We start from the raw sequence: 22,624 nt of genomic DNA, 5'->3' as shown, positions 1-22,624 counted from the left end.
CCATACAAATCCAGGAAATCTGTGCATGTACACAAATACAGAGATCGTTGGGTCTCATGGAGGAACATGTTGTGAACCACAGGACATTGTGTCCAATGTTGTTCTGATTCTGAGAGCACTAGATTGTTTGATTCAGCAAGGCAGCTGTTTCTTGTTAGCTTCTAATGCTTTTAAGTTCTCCTTCTGCCAGAATGAGGGCAGACAATCCACTGTAGGTACCTGCAAGAGGGTGTCCATTTATGTTAAATGTTGGGAGCAGCCTTTTTCCTTACAAGAAAGAATTTTTAAAAAGATTATTGAATACCATAATTATTAGGAAGTTCTATAAGCAAGATGCCATCAATAGCCTATGCAGAGCAGAAAATAAAAATAATTTTTGAATAACCTAATTGGCCATGAAATCTTTACATGGCATTTGTTATTTCTTATCACAGATAAAGCATAGAAGGGTGATGAAATAAAGCAATTCAATGTTCAAATCACAAGGATGTGAATAGCTCTTATTAACTCCACTGGAGCTGAAACCATTCAAACAAAAAAATTCAACTTGGATTTTTATGGAACAAGCATTAATTTAAGTTACATCCTTGGAGAATATTCTGTTTAATTCCCTCAAATGAAAGATCATTTACCTTCTGTTACATAAGTTTAAGTTGCACTGACTATAAACTTGCTGTTTCCTGTCTTAATTCTACTTATCAAATCAAACAGAGCAGATGGCTGTCTTAATGCAACCCATTTTATTCAGTCACCAACGAGTAAACATCATGGCTAGTTCTGCATACACAAAAATTAATGTGCTGATGACTAGCCATTAGGTGAGCAACTGCAGTTTATTAATTTTGATGGTCATTACTCTTGTGACTAGATGGCTTACTCAGCTGGGGCTGCTGTAACAAAATACTGGGTAACTTAAAAACAAATACTATTTCTCACAGTTCTGGTTGTAGACTACTGCCTCTTGCTGAAGTCTTATATGGCCTTTCTTGGTTGTTGAGACAGAGGGAGAGGGAGAGGGAGAGAGTGAGAGAGAGAGAGACAGGGAGAGACAGAGAGAGGGAGGAAGGAAAGGAAGGAGGGAGGGAGGGAGGGAAAGAGAGAGAGGGAGAGAGGGAGGGAGGGAGGGAGAGAGAGAGAGAGAGAGAGAGAGAGAGAATAGCATGGGAATCTACCTGTCTTGTCTTCTAAGGACATTAACCACCTTCATGACCTAAACTGCAGCTAATTCTTTTATGAAGACCCCACATTCAAACACAATCATAATCACATTATGGGGTCAAGGCTACCATCTCTGACCTATGAATTTTAGGGAACATGAGCATTCAATCCCTAAAACTTGTAGAGTGAAGTAATTATCTGCCATGTGAACAGTGTCTATCCTAACCTCCCCCATATAAAAAAATGCTGTCCATGCCACCACATTTTCCAAGTAGAGAGAATTAAAAAAAAATAGGTCATATTTGAAGAGAGTAATGCAAGTAATTTGTTATGGAGCTGCTTTGCACATGGCATGATGTGATCTGTTGCTTGATTAAAAATGTCTACTGTCTAATCGTGTGACTTAAAAACTAACTGAGCGAGATGGAGGATTTCTCATGTTCTAGTGAATCAGCCTCTTGCAGCGATCGTGTTGCTTGGGCTTTGTGGGTAAGAGGCCCTGAAGGTATTTAGTAGTGTTCTTCTAGCAGTTGCCTGTGTAGAGCCCAGGCAGGTGCCTAATACTCTACCTGTGAAGCAGTGTGATGATTTGGGAAAGAGGGGATGGAGTTTGGAAGTCTGGAGAATTTCTAGGTAACAGTCAGCAGCAGACAACTACAAAAAATGAATATCATAGGAGACTGAAGCTCCTTTAAATCCATATTACCAGGACCTGAGCAGTAGCTGGTAGAAAGATGTATAGGTAAAGCTATGAAAATAATACGAGGCATTGTAAACGGAAATGCTTACAGGGGCCAAGCAAGTCACATAAATGTAAACAGGGACAAGAAGGTCTCATAAAAGTGGGAAGGATGTTGCAAGTAAGATATTGGTGTCTTTATTTCTACCAAGCATAACACCTATCAAGTTATAATACCTTTCAAGATACAATTTGAGCTAAGAGAAAAAAATGACCCCATAAAACGCATTGTGGTTGATTTATGAATCATAAGATACTGTGCTTAAAGTTTGAACTTTGAGCAATTGCATGCAGAAAGAGAATTTTCTGCAATGATTGTAAAAGCCTTAAAACCAGAAATTGTTCCTTCTAATGGAGACAAGCAAAGGACTAGAAGAATATTTCAGAAGCATATCTTTAAAAGATATATGGTATATGGATGACTTTTCTAAAAAGTAAAATCAGTACGTTTCCAAGTATGGAGATATTAAAATAAATACCAAAGTTTCAATTTATTTTTTTCCCTACATGGTATATGAGTATAATTTGCTTAAGTTAGCAACTGTATTAAACATTATACAATTTATCTTTTCACATAAAACTGCACTATCAACTCAGTTCTTTTTTTTTTTTTTTTTCTTTCTGCCAGTCCTAGGGCTTGAACTTAGGTTCTGGGCACTGTTGTAGGGAGTACAGCTGACTCCATCTCGACATGGAAGGAAATGTTAGGGGGAGTAGATTAGGTCAACCTGACCCCAAAATTCTGCTTCTGTAAATGGCTTGCTTAATTTGTTTGTTGCTTGCTCTATCCCCTGCACCAACTCCCTACATCTGTGCTACGCTTTTATCTTTATAAACCCTAATTTGATGACTGCTCGGGTTATGGTGGCAGTGCCTGAGCCTGCACTGTGTCCCTGGCCAGTCAGTTTGCTTTTCTGCTTTCCTAATAAATCCATCTTTTTGCTTGAGACTATCTCTGAGTGGTGGACTCTTGGAGGGATGTGGAATCTTCTCCCTCGAACCCCATAACAGGCACTGTCCCTGAGCTTCTTTTGTTCAAGGCTGGCACTCTATCATTTGAGTCACAGCACCACTTCTGGCTTTTTCTGTTTATTTGGTACTGAGAAATCAAACCCAGGGTTTCAAGCATGCTAGGCAGACACTATCGCTAAGCCACTTTCCTAGCCCCAATTCAGTTCTTTTTTATGTACTGTTCCTTTTCCAAGTTTAAAATGTCTCACTGTTTCTGGTTTGATTTCTTGTAATTTTGTTCTCACCTGGTTTCTTCTTTCCTCTAATTTCCCCTATTACTAACTCATCATTTTCAGTCCTTTCCTTAAGGAGGGTCTGGGTCTTAACTGGCTAGCATTCCCTCCAAGGACAGTGATGAATATTGACTATGAGAAAGCAAGACCAGCATAGACTCACCTGCCCAAGGGGGCCTAGAGGTGGAGGCACAGACAGGCATGTGGAAACCAGTCTACTGGAGAGCATTGAGGGAGAAACCAGTCTACTGGAGAGTAATGTCTACTTGAGACATTGAAGGGCCCAAACACCAGAAGCCAAAGGGGACAAAAATAGGTTCTGTTTGGCATAAACCAAAAATCTGAGATGGGTAAAGGTAAGTCGGGATGAAGTCAGCTGAGGAATACACAAGGGTATTCCCTGGCTCCTGTCTGTTGTGCAGTATGGGGATTGGAGTGTTAGGCTGGGGTGGGGGTGGGGGCACAAGTCAGATACAGTTCCCTTTGCCAATTTTAAGGTGGACTTTGGAAAATACAAATTACACCATATCACACCATACTTAAAATTCTCCTTTAGAACCCTACTGCTCCGCATAATACTCTGATATAGGGTTGGAACATTCTGTTGTTGTTCCATCTAGGATGGATAGTCACATTTAGGTGTGCTTCATGTAAGTTATCCTAAGAACTACTGAAGTTTTAAAGTGATATAAGAACACATGTTAGAGGCATGGCTCAAGTGGTAGAGTGCTAGCTGTGAGTAAGAAAGCCAAGTGAGCATGCAAGACCTTGAGTTCAAGCACTAGTAATGGCACAAAGAAACAAATACAATCAAACAAACAAATATTAGTGTGGGGAATTGTTTGTAACCGGAGGCTTAGTTGCAGCCATTCCTAATGTGCTGATAGGAGATTATGGATTATTACCCTGCAGGTTATTTTTTTTTCTTCCAAATCAAACTGTGGTGTGCCCACAGAGGTATGTTGTGAATCAGAATATCTGTCGTGTCTCTTTTGGAGAAAAACATGTTGAGATCTGCTGGTAGAACCCAGTTTAGCATCTCATGCTGTCCTTCAGTGGCTCATAGGTCTACACACCTTTCCACTCCTTTTGCCGAGAATGCATTTTTTCAGGTTTCTGTGTTGTGTAACTCCAGAGAGTACCATTCACACTGTATTCTCAGCTGTCTTTCAAAGAACTAGGAGAAAAATAGCATTTATATAGGTAAATGGCATCCTTGAAAAATGTAAGTATTTTTATGGAACCTGTCCCTTTAGCATTTGTTATTGAAGATTCTCTTCTAAAGTTACCCTATTAATTAGATGTGATGTCTTAACAATCGAAATAAATTAAAGATTTGTGAATTTTTAAAAATGCAGTAATATACTCTCTCCAGATCTCAATTCTCATCCTTGGCATCTGAAGTTACCAATGAAAATGAGTGAAATAAAAAACCTCAGCAGCTTTCGTCAAATCTGTATACATGTGAATCTTTATGTCTTTATACTGTTAAACTTGGTTTATATTTTCAAAAATAATTACATGCTAGAATATAGTTTCTTGACAGTAATCTAGACATTGCTATTTGTAGGTATAGATCTAACTCATTCTTTTTTGTAATTTGTGTAAGGTTCTCCAGAAAGGAAACATGCCACATGGTTCAGGCAGAGTTTGTTGGGGGGGGGGGGTGGGAGGGAAGCAAACTGCCAGTCCACACAAGATAGAGGCATGGGGAGACAGAGGGGAAGGAAGAAGAGAAAAAGAGAGAAGAGAGCAAGAGCGAGTAAGAGAGAAAAGGAAAGAGCAGGGACTGTGTTGAGTCAGATTATATAGGAAAAAGTGGGAGATATGGCCAGGTAGATTGGATGTGACCTCAGAGAAGGAGGAGGTAACTGCCTCTAGGTGTGCCGGTTACCTGGGTAACTCAGGTACTGGATGCTGACTTAAACAGGTGGGGGGCATCTGCATGGAGCCCTCCTGGTGTGGACATTTAGAGTTCATTGGGGACCTCTGTGAGTCGAATGTTAAGGTGACCCTGCACCAAAGGTGATCAAGTCAAATAGTAAAGTATTAATGGGGGGAACGACTCAAGCATTAACAGAGGGAATGACTCAGGAATTTAGAAGCAGCCCACCATGGAAGCAGCAGCCTGCAGCGACTGAGAACTAGGCAGTAATGGAGACGGCAGTGGAATTGAGGTTTGGGAAAGGAAGGGGGCATTAGCCTCTGGCCAGCTTCAGATCCCAAGGTTCCATTAACCACTATTATTGCATTTTATATAGGGAAGTATGTGCAGAAAGTAAGGCTTAAGCATCAACAAGTGACACTATTTTGTATACAAGTGGTAGAAGACTTCCTCATTGAGGACTAAACAGTACATAGGTTACAATTTGCATAAACCTTGGTCTACCCCCAGGCTCCCAGGCAATTAAGGGTGGAATTAGCCCACACCCAGGATAGAAATCTGCATTTCTGTTAAGCCAGGACTGATTGATCTTTCCAGGAAACTCTTAGCATACTGAGAGTATGTTGGGAGAAGGCCTTCCAAGCTCCCAGTCCTTTCAGGTCTCACAGCTCAACACATGTGTGCATGATGAATAGAGTTCCATTTGGTCCAAGAGACCTGTGTGTGTGTGTGTGTGTGTGTGTGTGTGTGTGTGTGTGTGTGTTACTGGCACTTGAACTCAGGACCTGGGCTCCATCCCTTAGCTTTTCAGCTCAGGGCTGGTAATCTACCACTTGAGCCACACTGCTATTTCTGGCTTTTTGCTGGTTAATTGGAGACAAATGAATCTTGGGTTTGTTTGCCTGAACTGGCTTTGAACTTTGATCCTTAGATCTCCTGACTAGTTAGGATTATAGCTGTGAGTCACTGACACTCACGTTTAAGGAATCAGACTCTCACAGGTTACTATAAGTTTAGCTAACCATTTAAAAGGGATTCATTTTTACCTTGAATGCACCATAATTGTACTACTTCTCTCTAAGGGGTAGTTTTAAGTTTTGCCAGCCTCCCTAGTGTCATCACAAATATATATTTACCCTTAAACTTCAAAGCTCTATAGAGCCCCAGAACCAGGTCTGGGAGGTTAAAATCCAAGTATATGTCAAATATATTTCTATCTCCAAGCTACTTTCCAGAGTAGCAACACTAATTTTTATCCCTTGGAGATTTTCTCAATAAGAGAACGTGCTTTTAGATTATATAGGCCATAGACTCATCTCATTGCACCCATTCTTAAGAGGTTATAGATCAAAAGCCTCAAGATGAAGTTTCTTTTTACTAGGAGAAAGCCCAAAGACCTTTAAAAATTTTTCTTGTTGACAAACATTTCTAAATAAACCAACTGAAGATGACAGGGATCGTCGTGGAAGTTGGCAACGGTTAGTTTCAATTCCATTAACTTCAGCAAGCAGAGTAGAATGGCAAATAGTCACATCTACCTTGAGGAAGGAAGCAAGACAAGGCACCAAGTTTCACATTCTAGAAGAAAATCATTCAGCTGATGAGTCACAGAATGAGAAGGCTCATTAAACCAATAATAGCTAGGCAAAGTGGCATCAGGGAGATGGAAGGCTGAGCCCATAAGGGGAGTGAAGGGGTGGAGGACAATTAAGAGACTCAGGAAAGCAGCAAGAAGGTTAGCACCAGAGAAATTTATTGGAAAGTAGCAAGGACCCAGTTACAGGCCTGGGCTGGAGGGAAGATGAATCCATGAGAGAATCTCAGGTTCCTGAAGTTGGTAGACTTGCTTTCAATGTCTGGCTCTGTTGCCTCCAGACGTTGACCTTCAAAAAGGGACGTGAAGCCAATGCTAATGGTTCGTACCTGTGTAGCTATTTTGGGAGGTTGAGATTGGGAGGATATCAGTTCCAGACCAGTTGAGGAAAAAAAGTTCACAGGTCCCCTTCTCAACCAGTTGCTGGACATAGGGAGGTGTACTTGTGATCTCAGGTTACCTGGGAGAGGATGGGAGGATCATGATGCAAGGCCAGCTGGAGTGGAAGAGTCCATGATACTCCATCTTAACAGAATGAGGCTCGATGTGGTGACATGTGCTTGTCATCCCAGCTACATTGAGAAGTGAAAAATTAGGCTAGTCGTACAGATGCAGCCTAGGGTAGGAAGTGAGATGGTATCTCAAAAATAACCAGTCCAGGTATGGCTTAGTAGTAGAGTACCTGCCTAACAAGTGGGCAGCCCTGAGTTCAGAAAGCTATTTAATCTTCCTGGGCCTCAGGACTGTATTACATTTCAATAACTTGACTTAGTGCCTGGTGCATAAGAAAATATAATGTTGTCCTAGATTTCTAAGTCTATGGGAGTTTTCTTGTGACCAAGTGTACACTAGCAAATGGGGTATGAAATGACACAACAGCTGTAAATCCAGTCTTTCATACTGTTATGCCCAAGTCGCGAGAAAACCACCAAGAAGACCACTGAGAGCCAGACATTCCGAAATGCAAAAGCAAGGCTTTATTCAGGTGAGCTACAGATTGGGCCTCATCCTACCCACCGACACAGTGGAGGTTAAGAGGAAGGCCCTGAGCTGAGATTTCACAGAGCTTATAAAGGCAAAAAAACCCAAGTTACAGCAATCAGGTGTTCAAGCAAGATTAGGATACAGGTACAAATCTGATTGGCTCAGGGCTCCAGGCATTCCGGGGCGGTTAAGAGTTCAGCATTCCCAGGCAGAGTGAAGCAGGGAGTTTCCTGACTGGCTGGACCCTAATAAGCTTGTCCTGCTAGCCGGATAGTTGGTGGCCTGGGTTACTCAAAGTTTAAACAGACAACAAAACAGAGGCTGCCTGAAAATGGGGTTTACTTTAACTCTTCAATACCAAACTTAGCTTGCTTGATTCCTGAGTAGCACTGTAATATGGTGGTCAGATCTGGCCAGAGTGTCAGATTGACTCTATCTCAGATTAGTTAACAGAGCAGAAGCCGACTCCATCTTCACTAAGATCTCCCCTGCCCTATCCAGGGAAGTTCCCCTTCGCTGTGATAAGATTGTATAAACTGCTTGACCACCTGGGTAGTGGAACGCTCAAGGTTAAACCTGTGCCGTCCCCTGAGTAGGTGTATCCCTTATATCATGTGAGCCCCACCAAATCGCCAAGCCTAACTAAAATGATAGGTTGGTTCAAACAGTTACTATGAGACAGACTGTAACTCCATTGGTCACCTGCGTGTGACCTGGCATGCTCTGTAAGTGTAACCTCATTGGCCACCGGTGCAGGCTCAACCATGTGGTGTTTGCCTTTATAGCTCAACCCCGGGGGCACGCGGTCCCAGCTGCAGCCCTGGCCAGCCAGCCTGCTTTTTACAGTTTCGATTCCAGCTCCGAGTCTGGGCCGTCAGTCTGACTCTGGTCTGTCAGTATTTGCTTCCCCAATAAATTCATCTTTTTACTTGAGACCGTCTCTGAGTGGTGGACTCTTGGAGGGATGGGGGATCCCCCGCCTCGGACCCCATTACATTGTGGTCCCCTCCCTTGGGGGGACCCCTTTACAAGCACCTCAATTTCTCCAGTGCAACTAGAACTTTCTTGGGGACTCCTCCGGCTAGTGTCCTCTGTTGGGTGGTTGGCTAGAAGTATAGAAAATCTGGAGGGTGCCTCTTTGGCTTGACTTCAAGCAATACTATCACATAGAATAACTTGATGCTGGACTTACTTGCTGGTTTGTACTTTCTTAAATATATAAATCTCCTTCTCCCTTTGGACTTTAGAATGAGTCTTTTTTTTTTTTCTATTAACCTATGTTAATAGGTTTAAAATGCTAATCAGGGGCATAGGGCAGAGACTGGGGCATGGTCCCAGTGGCATAGCAGTTACCTAGCAAGCATGATGCCCCGAGTTTAGGCTCTAGAATAAAATATAAAAGAAGGAAGGAAGAAAGAAAAGGAGGAAAGAAGGAAGGAAAGAAAGGAGGAAGGAAGGAAGGAAGGAAAGGAAAGGAAAGTATGAAAGGAAGAAAGAAAGGAAAGAAAAGGGAAATAAAGCAGAAAGGAAGTAACACTGAAGTCAAGCTCTGTAGTTAAAGCTTAGAATACAGACCCCATATTCCTGAACTTTATTTTGCCTTTACTTTTCTTCTCCTTCCTCCCCTTCCTTCCTTCCTTCCTTCCTTCCTTCCTTCCTTCCTTCCTTCCTTCCTTCCTTCCTTCCTTCCTTCCTTCCTTCCTTCCTCTCTCTCTCTCTCTCTCTCTCTCTCTCTCTCTCTCTCTCTCTCTCTCTCTCTCTCTTTTCTTTGCCAGTCCTGGGGCTTGAACCCTGGGCCTGGAGGCTATCCCTGAGCCCCTCTTCGTGCTCAAGTCTAGCACTCTACACGTGAGCCACAACACCGCTTCCAGCCTCTAAGTAGTTTATTGGAGATAAGAGTCTCATGGACTTTCCTGCCCAGGCTGGCTTCAAACTGCATTCTTCAGATTTCAGCCTCCTGAGTAGCTAGGAGGCAGACCCACTCATGCCTGACCTTTCCATTCCTTTTTATGTTAATAACAAACTAAAGGAAATTAATGTACTGACAAGCAATGAAAGAAAAAAAATAAAACCACTCAGAGTACATACCTCTAACTACATTTCAATTTTCCCTTAGATCCTTGACATTGAGCCCCAAGACCTTTGCTAGAGCCAAGAGGAAAGAGAATTCCTCTTTAAGCTAATAAAATATAAGTTTAGAAATGCTGGGCCTTTTTTCCAATATATGTGTCTGAAACCACGAAGTCTTCAGTCACATGGTCATTATTGCTGGGAATTGACATAAGTTCATCAGTGATAAGGCTTTTGATCAGACTGCTTTTGGAATTCCTTCCAATTCTTTTAACTGTGTACAAACTATGCAGAAAATCAGAGTAATCTGGTCATTTCTGTGGTGTCATTTCTTGGAATAGATTGAAGGGAAGACATCTTCAATACATACAGCTGGATGCTGTATAGCTTACTAGTTTGGAAACTGATGTGGACTTAAATTCAGATTTGGGAAATTTATTCAGTGGCTCAGACGGAGTTTCAGTTTTCTGATAAGGGTCTGCAATATCTACTCCTCTGTCAATAACGGATGAAGGGCCAGGAGGACTAGCGAATCTCTAATCCTTGTGACATGAAAAGTGGACAGGGGAGGACTGTGGTTTGAAGTCAGCCTCGGCAAAAGTTAGGGAGATATTATCCCCCATCCCACAAGAAGTATGTAGTGGTATATAGTGTAGCTGTGTAACCCCAGCTATAAAGGAGGTAGAAGAAAGATTATAGTCTAAGGGAAGCCTTGGAGAAAAAAAGGGCAGCGTTGTCTCTAAAAAAATAACCTGTAGTAGAAAGCACTGGAGTTGCAAAGAACTTGCTTAGTAAGTGCTGAGGTTTCCCAGTAATACCAAAAACAAAAACGGAGTTGTAAAGAACTTGCTTAGTAAGTGCAGAGGTTTCTCAGTACTACCAAAAACAAAAAACACAAAAAGTAAAACAAAAGAAAAACAACAAGCAAAATGTACAAAATAAAACAAAAGGAATAAGGTGACCTATCATGTGGTACATTAATGTAATGTGCTTGATTCAGATTCTAGCTTTCCTTGCTAAGTTCTACGAAGGTGACTTGTAAAGTTCTGAAGTTAGGTTATACTTTTGTGTGAATGACTTCCTCATTCAATCCCAGAAAGCCCAGGAGGAATCTTTCTGTTACACAGTTTGCACATGACACCCTCCTCCCACCCCAAGAAGTTCTATTGCTATGCAGATAGATTTGTTTGAGCAAGATGAGTGAAATTGAGTCGCATGAAAACTAGTTTGGGAAAGGTACATAACTCTGGCTCAGATTGAGAATAAAATCATTACCATCACTTAAAATGCAGACACCAAGGCCATTGGAAAGAAAGTTGAGGTTTTTATGAAGCATAATGCAGAAGTGGTAGATGCTGTATTGATTTCACTACTGAGTGGGTGTTCTGCTTCTTGTGTATGTTCTATGTTTTTAAAGGCTTTGTAATGTGAATTATAGATGATACTAAGCATTAGCTAAGCCCAAAATAGTATTTTGTTTCTTTCCATTCAACTTTAATTTTTTGTTTGGAAATGCATGTTTTGACAATGTTAAAAACATGTATCTTTTCTCCGAAGCGCTATTAGTTTTAATAAGTAGTAGCCAGGGCTGCTTTCCATGGGCTGTTGTGGAATGTTAAATAGCACTGGAAAGTGTGAAGAATTGTCTCATTTTCTCAGACCTCCTTTAGGAGGCTGGGAATTGACCACATTTCTCACTTTCCCTTTCACATTCCAAGGGAGGACACAGACTCACAATGAACTTGACAGTAATGCTTTAACACCGTGCCTTTTCCAACCTTCAGTTCAGCGAAGAACTTGTACCCAGGTACCATGGAGGCTGATCTCATTTCATCACCCCTTCCCCATTTCAGGACCAGCTGCTACTTTAAAGGGCCTCTGTACATGTTTGTGAATGACATGAAAACAAATAACCACTGTAATTCTCTGCCATAATGTTTCTGCTCACAAAACATCCAAATCAATGCAATCTGAGGGAGATGGAAAGTAATGTTTGTGTAGGAGATAAACATAAGCCAGCCCTGGATGTTTTATGTAAGCCTCCTTGATGTGCCTTTCAGGAACAAGGCCTGTGGGACTTGAAGACACAGGAACCTGGTGTTTTTCTTGGATGGCAAGACATCAGCAGGAGCCTCTGGGACTTCGTTCTCTTTTTGAGGCTTGATGTAACTACTTTTTATTCCCTCTTCTCCTTTCCTACCCTCCAGTGCTCATCTGGTTTTCTCTTTCTTATTTGCTTCTATAGTTCATACATTTTTGTTGGTTATTTAAATTTTTATAAGTAACTCCACATGGATATTTTTTTTTTTTTAAAGCCCCATTGTGAGTCTTTCCCTTGCCTATTCAGTCACTCAGAATTGATTTTTTTCCCCCCAGGTGGATTGGTTGACCAACTTTGTTTTGGGCTAGAACTTTTGTGATATTATCTTTTTTGGGCTCTTAACACAAATCCATGGAGTTATTTTCATTTGCATATGAAAATATAGAGGCATATGTAGCAAATAAACCTTTTGACTTAACGAGAGTGGTTTTCCGTTTAACAGAGAAGAGAAGGAATATATGCAAGCAGAATGCTACATCCAGACAAAACACTTTAGAACTGAATGCATCTTTATGCTTAACTTCCCATTTGTAGACATATTTTGTTATGAATGTGTTACAATGCATTTGTTTCGTCATCTTGTAAATATCTTGAAGCCATTCCAGGGCCTTTTGTAATGGTCTTTAATGTAAGTGGATCTTTTAATGACTGACTCCCTCTCCTTCCTGTCTCCACTAACTTTTTAAAGTACAATGGTGTATCCTATAGCATATGCAGTGCCATGGCATGATATAACATGGTGACAGTCTCTCATCTCCTTTCTTTCCCATCAGTATCTCATGCTTGCCAGGCTGAGTCACACCTCCTGTTTTTCACTTAATTTTAGGGTAGGGTCTAGCTTCCACCTCAGATGTTCCCCTGAGGCACGATCTGCTTGTATTTTTGGCTTTTTGGTATTTTTGTACCTGGATGATAGACATGTGCCATTGTGTCCAGATAAGGGTTAAGAAGGGGTCTTCTAAATGTTTCTGCCCAGGCTTGCCTTGAACCCTGGTCCTCCCTTTCTCAGCCTCTTAAGAAACTAAGACTACAGGGCTGGGAGTATGGCTTAGTGACAAGAGTCCTTGCCTCGTATACATGAAGCCCTGGGTTCGATTCCTCAGCACCACATATATAGAAAATGGCCAGAAGTGGCGCCATGGCTCAAGTGGCAGAGTGCTAGCCTTGAGCAGAAAGAAGCCAGGGACAGTGCTCAGGCTCAGGAGTTCAAGGCCCAGGACTGGCAAAAAAAAAGAAAAGAAAAGAAACTAAGACTATAAGTGTGAGCTACCAATACCCAGCTCTATCCTGTCTTCTTAGATTGTATGAGTACATGCTAAGATATCTTCAGAACTGTGAAAGATTGTGTGAGTACATTCTATTGTATCTTCAGAACTATGAAACATATTCCCACTATCAAGTGACATAAAATGTATTTATATACCCCAGTTCAGATGTGCTTTCAAGATATGCTTTCAAGATGGCAGACTGTAGACTCTCCAATTAGAAACTATTTTAATGTCCAGCTTTATTTCCTTCTTTTCATTGCTATTTGAAATCACATGATTTATATATATATATAACATGATATATATGTGTATATATGTGTGTATGTATATATATATACATATACTGCATCAAAAACTACATATATATAGTCACAAGAAAACATTGTTGTTGTAGTATTGGTTTATTTTTGTTATTTTTTGTCAGATTTAATATAATTGCAGTACTTATCTCACAAAATTTATGCAAGGAGAAAAGCTATTTCACTGCTTGACATACAGGATGAGGTGCAAAAGCTAAAAGCCCAAACATTATGTTCCTCTCAGTCATTCAAAATTTTATTTCTATTATTTTCATTTCTTGCCTCAAACAGTTTAAAGATCTTAATTCATCTCCTAAGACTTGTGCTTCATTGCTCTGGAAAAGCTCTTAGTCTTCATTTAAGCTTATAAGGCTTCATATTATGAATCCTCCCAGCTTTCATCATCCTTGGCACAGTCTTTGTTTAATTGCTTGCATTTTACCTCTCTTAGCCATTCATGAATCTATGACATAGCTTCTTTTGACATTATGCTAAAAATATCCCTCTCAAACCACTGGGACACAGCACCTTGAGAGAATATTATTCTAGAAGGAGTGGTATTGGTCCCTGGCAAGATGTTATTACACCAAGAAGTATGGATTTCTTTGGACACTGTTTTTTGGTCATTTTCATTTGATGTAAGAAGTAAAAAATACAAACATGAAGTAGCTTAGTCATGGCCTACATCAACAGCAAAAACCAAAACCAAAAAACAAAACAACCAAGAGCTATTAACTCAGTTGGAACATAGAAATCTCAGAATGAAGCTATTCAAATAAAAATAGCCAGAGCCATGAATTTAGCAAGGCAAAAAACGACTTCCAACAACAGAGACAATGTAGAGGAAATCAAGTATGGATTGTTAAATAATTGTGCCAGGTACTGGTAGCTCATGCCTGGGATTCTAGGTACTTGGGAGACTGAGATCTGACCATTGTGGTTCAAAGCCAGCCTTGTGCAAGAAAGGCTATGAAACTCTTATTTTGAAAAAAGGTGGAAGCAGAACTGTGACTTATGTGGTTGAATGCTAGACTTGAGCATAAAGAGCTCAGGCCCTGAGTTTGAGCCCCAGGACACACACACACACACACACACACACACACACACACACACACACACACACACACACACACACACACACACCACTAATGCCCTCTATTAGTTATATCTATAATTTTTGTTCTGTTTTTAAGGCAAAATAAGCTAGAGAGTTAGCATATTTGTCACAGGCATTTCAGGATACATGTATGAAATTACAATGAATTTGCTCTTCTTTTAAAAATCTATCTTTCCCTAGTTTCTCAAAGCATCTTGGTGGCTAGGCCATTGTTGTGCTGCCCCAATCACTCTACTTACCAGGTACAAAAGGCTTTCAGGAGTGCCATAGCTCAAGTAATATACACAATATTTCTGTTGCCAAGTTATATACAGATGGATTACTCAGTCAGCTCATTTGCATTCTTGTCTTGGGTACTACTGTGTTTAGAGTTGATTCTAAGATGAGTCCCTGAAACTGCACAAAGGAAGAACTATTAAAAATTATGGTTTTCATTTTATTTTGGTGATTTTATTTTATTTTAATGGTTTAATTTTATTGGTGATACGTAAACACTATTATCCTCATTTATTTATTTTTGGGTGTCTCTCCTGGGGCTTAACTTGGGGCCTGTATATTGTCCCTGAGCTTTTTTGGCTCAAGGCTAGTGCTCTATCCCTTGAGCCACAGTGCTACTTCTGTTTTTTTGTTTTTTTGTTTTTTATTCCTGAGTAGTTTATTGGAGAGAAGAGTCTCATAGACTTTCCTGCTTGTGCTGGCTTCGAACCACAATCATCAGATCTTAGCCTCCTGAGTAGCTAGGATTACAGGCATGAGCCACTGGTGCCTGGCTCTATTATTCCCATTTTATAGATGAGGAAACAAAAACTCATGGTTGTTGAGTAAGTCACAGTACTTGTAATTTTGTAAAAGTTACTGTTAGCAAGATGTCTATTGATTGGACTTAGCATGACAACCTATCCCAAGTTGCTCAGCACTGAAGGCTTTGTTGGTATTCATGATTTCCATTGCTAAATTGAAACAGTTATAGGCAAATCAAGGTGGTTGGTCACTTTATTTTTCAGACTTTAGACATTGTACTCTTCATCTTTTTGCTTTATACTTGAAAATACTTAGCTGTCTATAAAATATGGAGCCAGACACATTATCCTGTAATTCTCTTTTTGCCCTCACCTTACCTTTTTTTTGCTTCTTCTTGAGTTGAATTGAATCAGCAGGTTGTGCTCACCATTGCATTTGCTATGAGCCTCTCACTACAAATTATAGCTATTTACTCTCTTTTCTGGGCCACCGGAAATCGAAAGGCTGACAACTCAGTGTCTCTGTGGTTTTCTGGGCCTCTAACCCTATTGGATTTCCAGGCAGAAAATTGTTACTCTTCCTCCTTACTGATGACTGTGTTGAAAAACTCAAAAATTCTCCTTATTTCAAAGATGACAAGGTCTATGAAGAGGAAGAAAGTTCAGGCCTCTGAGCATTTAAATCTCTCCATCCAAATACTCTGTCTGATGCTTTAATGATGGTTCCTGTTAACTGCACATCATTTGTCAGGAAGGCTTCAGCTGCTCTGTTGAGCCTTCTCTAAGCTGAAAAAAGACATTGATGGGGAAGGATCAGAGTGCCTGCTCTGATTGGCCATATTCTGCTGAGCAAAGATTTCTCCCTTTTAGGCTCCACCCTTTAATTGATCTTGTGATAGCTTTGAGAAAATAAAACATTGCTCCTGTTGCCTTCCTTGGTTGATGGCAACAATCTTAACAGAAGCTTTTCTAAGATTTTGTGGGACTCTCACTTTTCACAAACCCTGTGATTTCTCTGTAGCTGATAGCTAAGTTTTAGCTTAGCATAAAACTTAAGTCCTGGGCTGGGAATGTGGCTTAGTGGTAGAGTGCTTGCCTAGCATGCATGAAGCCCTGGGTTCCATTCCTCAGTATTACATACACAGAAAGAGCAGGAAGTGGTGCTGTGGCTTACTTAAGTGGTAGAGCGCTAACCTTGAGCACAGAGAGGCTCAGGCACAGAACCCAGGACCAGCAAAGGACAAAAAACAGAAAAATCCCAAAACATAAGTCCTGTAGTGGCAAACCATAGCAATGACACATATGATAATGGTTTTTACAGTGTAGGCCTTTACTTACTAGTGGGTCACAAATCAATATAGAGGGTCAAAAGCAGTCATCTTAAAAAATTAACTTTAGGACTGGGTTGTAGCTTAGCGGTAAAGCACTTGTCAAAGTAAATGCAATGTCCTAGGTTCGATCCCCAGTACAATACATACATATGTATGTACATACATTTTTTTTTTTTTGGCCAGTCCTGGGCCTTGGACTCAGGGCCTGAGCACTGTCCCTTGCTTCTTCCCGCTCAAGGCTAGCACTTCGCCACTTGAGCCACAGCGCCGCTTCTGGCCGTTTTCTGTATATGTGGTGCTGGGGAATCGAACCTAGGGCCTCGTGTATCCGAGGCAGGCACTCTTGCCACTAGGCTATATCCCCAGCCCTGTACATACATTTTAAAAGACTAGACTGGAATAGGAAAATAGGAGTACATTATAAATAGTGTGTATTACTATCATTTGGTTAACATTTTTTTCTGTAGTACTGGAGTATTTGCTTAGCTGCCATTAGCCTTGCTTTTTGCTGGATATTTTGGAGATGGAGTCTGGTGGAGTTTTCTGTCTGGGATAGTTTTCTTTCTTTGGACTGAGAGCCTCTTGATCTCGGCCTCCTATTTAGCTAAGATTATAGGCATGAGCCAGTAGTGCTGGCTCATAATACAATTTTAAGAGTTAACATATTAGATAAGTATGTATGAGTTTTGCGTTATGTATATGTGCTAAATATTGGGAGAAAACTACACTGAAATGTGAACTACAGCAGTTTCTTTTTAGTAAGATTATGTATTTTTTCTTTTCTTGTGGTGGTCCGGGGGTTTGAACTCCAGGCCTGGGTGCTGTTCCTGGAGTTTTCTTGCTCAAGGCTAGTTAATTCTGTACTACTTAAGCCACAGCTCTACTTCCAACTTCTTTTATTTTGATGCATAACTAGAGATAAGAGTCTTATAGTCTTTCCTGCCGAGGCTGGCTTTGAACTGTGATCCTCAGCTCTCAGCTCAATTAGTAGCTAGGATTACAGGTGTGAGCCACCAGCACCCAGCTTAAATTATGAATGTTTAAAAAATTCTTTATTGCTGCTATGTTTTTCTTTCATAACCATGTCTTAACCTTTATATTAAAACCATTGTTTTTTCATTCATGTGATAAATGTATTCAAAATCACATTTATTCTGGCTTTCACAGCCTAGTTCCTGCTTGAGAACTTATGCTGAGAAAGGGTTCCATTATCCTTATTTCAACGGAATATTTTGTAGACACCGTGAAAAAGGGTCTCCAAGGGTGTATTTACTCAACTAAGATGTAAATGTTTTTTTAGGTGGAGCATGTAGTTAAATTCAAGGGATTGAGAGACAAATGGCACATAGTTGCTTTTGCAATAACCTCAAATTTTTCAGAGGTTAGAAAACACTTTTAACTTCTTTCCAGGTTTCTTCCTATTTGCTCAAGGCCTGGGGGAAGTATTGCAAATCAAGTCCCTTTAGCAAAAATGTCACTCTATAGTTCCCTAAGCAGAGAAGTTAATTAGAAACAATATAAAACAGTGGTTAAGAATATAGATTTTTAGGAAGTGGCACTGTGGCTCAAGTGGTACAGTGCTAGCATTGAGCTGAAGAGCTCAGGGTCAGTGCCCAGGCAGAGTTCAAGCCCCACGACTGACCAAAAAGAAAAGAATATGAATTTTCGACTCAGTTCATGATAGCACTGTTCATATTTTCCCTCATTGTGACCTAAGTAAGTCATTCCTTTCATATGTTTGTGGTAGGATAAGGTTCAATTCACAGTGATGTTGGAATTAAAGTATTTAGTTGTGGTACATGGTGCATTTTAATAATAGTCATATTTTTTTCTGGATTCTGAAAGCCTCAAATTGCTGTCAGGGCATGTAAAGCTACAACTTATTTCTTATAAATGACTTTACTTTTGACACATCATATATAAATTTGGCCTGAGAGGTTGAGTAGACTAGTAGATTGGAATCAAGGAAGACTATAAATGAGAAACTAACAACTGGGGGAAATTTTTCAGTAGAGCCATAGGCGAGAAGCTGAGTAGCTAAGATTGCTTTCAGTATGGAGGAGGGTGCTGAAAGACATCCATTTTGAAAAATGAAGGGCCATTATAGCAGCTCCCCAATTAATTGTTTCCTTTGCTTCTCTCCGGGGTCTTCAATTTTCTGCTGCTTTCCCATAATTCTATAAGTTTGTGTCTTTATAACTTTGATCTGGAAAGATCAATGTTCATATGCCGCAAAAATAAAGAAACAGCTCAAACAATTCTATAGAGTGATAATTTGCTGGCAATTTTGTCTTTATAAAGAAAATGTTTCCTTCTTTAAAGAGCTATAAATTCACCAGAGGCAGTTTGTTTTCTTTTCCTTCTCTGATGCTGACTCATTTCTGAATTAATTAGGATCTTTTCCATGGCAAATGATAAGTCCATAGGTAGGTGGACTTTCAACACAATGTGATCTGATACAGCAGATGATGCCACCAGGAAGCCTGCTCTCTGCACCTGGAAGCCCTTGTCCTCTGTATGCACATCGGCCCACGGCATGTTCTCCTAGAGGCGGGAGGAAGGGAAGACAGAACAACAGCTTTAGGCTTACAATCCTCTAACTTAGCAGCTGCAGCTAAAATGAATTAGTCTTCCTGATAGCACAAGTGTCTGGATTGACGTTCATGGCACAGGTTGAAGTGGGGAAGTGTACTCACCCCTGAAACGGGAGGTGTTAACATTACTGGGATCCTCAAATGAAGCCTGATGCAAGATAGGCAAATCCGCAACCAAACACAAAGAACACAGGCTCTGTACCTATTCAATGATATTTGAAATACATATAAAACGTAGAATGTTGAAATGGTTAAAATGGAGAACTTTAGATGAACCAAATATAAAGGTTTAATTGAGCAAATGATAATTTGAGATTGGGCATACCTCAAAAACCAGCAGAGGTTCAGAGAGCTGTTAAGAGTGAGGAAGGGGATGTGCTCTCTTGCCTTTACTCTAGGCTGCCATTGCTCTAAATGGATCTAATTCTTCATTATTCACTCCATCTTCTTCACTGCGGGCATGCTAAAACCACAGAAGACTGTGCTGATTAAATTAGATTTTTTTTTCCAATGAACCCTTTCACTTTGTCCAATTAATAGATTGCAATAATACACAAAGAACTAAAAAAATTAAACATCAAAAGAATATGCAGTCCAATTAATGAATGGGTAAGTGAATTGGAGAATTCTCAGAAGAAGTTTAAATGGCTAATACATATGTGAGAAAATGTTTAACATCCTCAGCCATGAATAAAATGCAATTCAAAACTACACCGAGCCAACTTCCCCTTAGTTAGAATATCCACCATCAAAAAAAGAAGCAACAAATTCTGGTGAGATGGTGAGTTAAAAGAAATCTACATATATTGCTGGTGGGAATGTAAACGAGTGCCATCACCATGAAAATCAGTATGGAGGCTACTTAAAGAACTAATAATAGACTCTGATATGAACCAGCCAGACAACTACTTGGCATATCACCAAAGGAATGTAAATCAATACACAAGAAAAATACCTGCATGCCATGTTTATTGAAGCAGTGTTCGCAGTGGGCAAATGGTGAATTAACCGAGGTATCCTACACCTCTAAACTAAACCTACTAAGCTGTGCACCCAGTTTAATATCAACATTTACCAAAGTATTTTCTTTCATTTTTGATATTAATACTTCCATTCTTTCTTTCTTCTTCTTCTTCTTCTTTTTTTTTTTTTTTTTTTTTTTTTTTGCCAGTTTTGGGCTTGAAATCAGAGCCTGGATCTTGTTTATGAGCTTTCATGCTCAAGGCGAGTGGTCTACTACTTTAGCTACAGCTCTACTTCTAACTTTTTTGGTAGTTAACTGGATATAAGAGTCTTATAGACTTTCCTGCCCTGGATAGCTTTGAACCCTAATCCTTAGATCTTGGCCTCCTGAATAGCTAGGATCACAGATATGAGCCACCAGTGCCCAGTGATACCAATATTTTTGATGATTAATTCTATGTAGATGACACCTGAAACTCTCCTTTATTTCAAAATAAAAAAAAATCCACTTCCTGTTTGGCTTGTCACACTTCAGCTCACTAGGAAATCTTTCTCACTCACATGTACATTAACAGACAAAAAAATTTTAATGTGGTGTGTGTGTGTGTGTGTGTGTGTGTGTAAGATAGATGATCTTCATAAATACTTGCTATTTAAAAAAATATATTGATACATATTTACTTAAAACCACATTCCGATAGCAACTGGCTACTTGGAAAAAAAATTAACAAGCCAATGTATGGACCAATCAATGAATCCTTTCACCAAAAATTAATTAAAAGCATTGTTACGTTACCAAGAAGTGAAAACCAATAATCCATCTGCTCAGTCCTTAGAAGAAAACTTGTTAACTTATTTCTGGACTTCTGTTGGGCTTCTGATTCCATTAGTAGAAATGACACATGGTATGCACTGGCCCTAGGGTTGGTACATAGTCTTGCTGGCCAGGAAAGTCACCCTAGTTTGTCCATTCCCTCAAAATGAGTGGCTCGAGAGAGAAATTCCTACTAGAACAGATGTATATTCCTGCTTGTATTCACTGATCTGATAAGAAGCTGTTCCATTTTTCACAATAAATAGATTGAAATGGGTGAGTGTTAGATTTTTAAACTCGAAATGTCTTGTTTCCTGTGAACCTTCAAGAGTTTAGTTCTATTCAGGGAGATGTCCAGCTGTCGATATTAAGAACAAGGGATGAAATGGACACTTTGATAGGAGAGTTGTGTTAAGTAGCTTTCCATTAATGTGACAAATTACTAGAGGTAACCAATTTATAAGGAGGAAAGTTTATTTTATTTCACAGTCTTGTATGTTTCAGCGTGTGAATGGTTGGCCTTTTGCTTTTTGGAACTGTGGTAAAGTATTACTTCTTAGGGGGATGGTGAGGCAGGAGTAAGATAGTTTTATGGTAGTGACTGGAAGCAGAGAGAGAAAGAGAGACAGGAAGGGGCTGCAATGTCACTGTCACCTGAAAGCGAAAGTCTCTAAACAATCCACTTTCTCTGAGGCCTCACCTGCTGAAGCCTCTACCGCCTTTTAGCAGTGGTATAGGCTGATGACAAAGGCTGTACCACTGGTCTTTGGGAGACACTAGTTTAAAATTATAACAAGGGCTCTGTATACAAATAGTTTGTCAGTATTAGAGGCATAATATTGCCACATTCTTGCTTATTTCATTTCTTAAAAAAATAGGAGCTAAGATATATTTTATAGGTCTTAAGCACTGGATTTTCATTAGGTTAAGCTCTTATGTAAATCAGAATAAAGAATGAAGAAAGACATCTATCAAGACTGAAGTATTTTCCTTCCTCACAAAACCAGTTTTGCCCAAGGCAAAATTTAACATCTTTAAACCAAGTCACTTCTTTCTCTTGATTTCTAAAAAAATTTCTGCTTGTAGCTTGATGCTTTTTCAAATGTTGTTTGTCTGTGTCTCAGCACCATGGCCTACTATCGATCTTGCTTTTGTTTATGAATGTGTGATGTGGGAATTAATCATTTTGGTGCTTAAAACAGAAAGGCATTCACTTCCTAATGTTTGATTTCTTCTGCTTATAATTTCCCACTTGGGACTAATCTTGCTCCTAGGAAAATACCTGGTAATGTAATTTAGAGGCCTTTGGGCCATGAAGTATGGTAGGAAACAAAGGGAGTGGTGAAAAATAATTGCTCATGCCCCTTGCTTGAATTTGGGGCAAAAACTATCTTAACTAAGAACAATTTGAGTCATAAGAAGCATTGGATATAATGAATAGAACATGATTTAAAAAATGTTTTCACTTCTTTCATTTCAAGAGGTACTTCTAAGAATCAGGTAAAACTATTTCTAATTTCATAAATATATAATGCTAATAGCATCCTTGTAGGAAGTAGTTCTGTCTTTTATAATTTTTTAAATATCAGTCTATCATATTCTGTAAACACTTCCCTTGTAATCATTTTGTTTATTCTTTTAGCTCTCCAGCTATCAAAAGTTCCAGCTCCTGCTATAAAGTATGGTACTTAAACGTGCACTGAAACCTCACTATAGTTAACCA

This window comes from Perognathus longimembris, chromosome 12 (assembly GCF_023159225.1).
Source record: "Perognathus longimembris pacificus isolate PPM17 chromosome 12, ASM2315922v1, whole genome shotgun sequence".
NCBI lineage: Eukaryota > Metazoa > Chordata > Mammalia > Rodentia > Heteromyidae > Perognathus > Perognathus longimembris.
This window is presented reverse-complemented; position numbering follows the sequence as displayed.